General features: G+C 44.9%; 1 non-coding gene across 1 annotated transcript; it reads left to right on the forward strand.

Annotated features, from left to right (window-relative positions):
- The first annotated feature begins 1,481 nt into the window (after positions 1 to 1,481).
- Positions 1,482 to 1,554, forward strand: trnar-ccu (transfer RNA arginine (anticodon CCU)). Its single transcript has one exon. It is a non-coding gene; the product is annotated as a tRNA-Arg (tRNA).
- Positions 1,555 to 2,533: the final 979 nt, after the last annotated feature.

The raw sequence follows: 2,533 nt of genomic DNA on the forward strand, positions 1-2,533 counted from the left end.
AGGACTCCTCGATAAAGGCGTCGATCTTCGCGTCCAGTTTGGAGTTCATCTCCACAAGACCTGTTACTGTAGGTAAGTCCCCCGGGGCGGCTGTGGACGTCTCTGCTGCAGCTGAAGAGGGAGAGGGTGGGGGAGGGGGTCCTGCTTGCTGAGAGCTGCGGGCTCCCTTCCCTTTGGTCATCTTTAAGAAATATTAGACGATTTAAATGTAATGACTGGATTAGTGGTGCTGGAAGAGCACAGCAGTTCAGGCAGCATCCAACGAGCAGCGAAATCGACGTTTTGGGCAAAAGCCCTTCATCAGGAATAGCAACTAGTTAAATTTAACAGGTATTATAAATGATTTGGTGAGTGTGGTGGGGGTGGGTGACCCACTTTACCAAAGTCTTGGGAAGAGCACTATAGACACAGACTTGCTGGGTCGCCACCATCTTGGATCCCCCCAACGTGATTTTATTAACAAAGTCTTGAAACAGTTTGTAACATCATTTGGAAATGCATACAAAGGTTCTAAATCAGTTGTGTACAGTCTATGCAGAGAGAAAAGAACCAACAAACCATTGGAATATTGACATTTCTCAAACCTTCTGTATCGTTGTGGAAAGAAAGGCATTTTGTACTTGGGCAGAAAACGATCTCTGTTCAGTGTCAGGCACCAAGAGGGTCTGAGAACTGAAAAGAGGATGTGATCATTTGTCAGAAAGACCTGAGACTGTGTTGTTTTCCTGTTACACCTTGGCAGCAGCTGCCTGAACCTTTAGTGCGTCCCTCAGTGTGTTGTCACAGATCTGGGAGTGTGTTTGGCTGTCGCACTCATTTGAGGTCAACTGTTTCCAGTGGTCTGTCAATATAGTGCCCTCGTGGCCTAATGGCTATGGCACTGGCCTCTGAAAGCTGGGATTTCATTTTTAAGCCTGGTCTTTGCAGTGGCTGATTTTCATCCCATGTCAACTTCATCTCAATCCAAATTGACTGGATTTTTTAACTACTCTGTTAAAAATCATTGTGCCTGTGTTGAGATCATGGCAAATGCTGTTAAATAGAAACTTTCACAAGGTAATTCCAGGATTTGGGAGATCTTGGGGTGAATTGTCTGAAAGAGACAGCACAGCCACAATGGTCTGAATGCCCGCTAAGATTCTGTTGATTTGTCCTCAATGCAGCTTTTTGCAACATCTCCACTTCCAACTTCCCCAGTAACTGCAAATATCTTGAAAGTGCTGCACAAAATAACATTGAGCCCTTTGCTATTTTCCTGTCTGCTCCATTTTCCGCAGACTTGAGATGTGCAAAATTGGTGTTTGGTTGATTTCTCATCTGTCCATTTGGGGAGAAATGGGAGGCGGGATCAATTTATCAAGCAGCCAACAATGTGGCATGAGATGGAAGGGGTAAGAACCAATTAGTGAGAGCACAACACACAGAAACACACACAATGAGAGGTCAGGATGCAGTACTTAAAGGCTGCCATGGCAGTTGTGGCCCCAGTGGCCTAATGGATAAGGCACTGGCCTCCTAAGCCAGGGATTGTGGGTTCAAGTCCCATCTGGGGTATCTCTGTCGCTTATCCTCTATTTCTGACCTATTTTGGAAGAAACCCCATCTCCACATTCAGTTGATGGTCAGTGGTATCCAACATGATCTTGCACAAGATTTTCGGGGATCTGCAGGATTGAATGTTGAAGGTGGTGATCAAGGGGCTGCTGTTTCTGGATGGGGACGAGATTCCTGAGAGTGCGGTTGGAGAGGTTTCTTTTGGAAGCCAGCTCTCATCACACTCTCATCAACAAACCAACCCTTCAACACCGATCCCTCCAGAACATCGGATATTACTGACAGCGAATACCCTTGCCAACGTTTATAGGTGCACCATCGACAGCATTCTATCTGGATGTATCACTACCTGGTATGCTGAAAATGTGTTGCTGGAAAAGCGCAGCAGGTCAGGCAGCATCCAAGGAACAGGAGAATCAATGTTTCGGGCATAAGCCCTTCTGCTCACTAGCTGGTATGGCAACTATACTATTCAAGATCGGAGACGGTTACAGAGAGTGGTGAACTCGGCCCAGACAATCACAACCTCTACCATCGGGGAGAAGGTACAGAAGCCTGAACACACACACCAACCGGTTTTGAAACAGTTTCTACCCTACTGTTGTTAGAATACCGAACGGTCTCACAGACTCTTAGTATTCGCCTGTACCTGTGTTTTTGTTCCTGCTGCTGTTTCCCTATTATTTACTTATCTATGCTACTTAACTCTGTGAGCTGCCTGTATTGCTCACAAGACAAACTTTTCACTGTGGCTGTCATTACTTGCAAATCAAATATTTTCAATGAATCTTCCACCTTTAGGGTCACTGTTATCTTGGTCCAACTCATTCAATGTAAATATAAATTATTGAGTGTGGAATAACTTTATTTCACCTGCATTTTTTCCTGTTAAATGCCAACAGAACAGTATAGAGGTCAATCAAGCTCAATGTTTGTACAGTTCGATGATCTCAAAGCAGCCATGCAGAGTTTTAAAGAC

This window comes from Chiloscyllium punctatum, chromosome 18, assembly GCF_047496795.1.
Source record: "Chiloscyllium punctatum isolate Juve2018m chromosome 18, sChiPun1.3, whole genome shotgun sequence".
Taxonomy (NCBI): domain Eukaryota; kingdom Metazoa; phylum Chordata; class Chondrichthyes; order Orectolobiformes; family Hemiscylliidae; genus Chiloscyllium; species Chiloscyllium punctatum.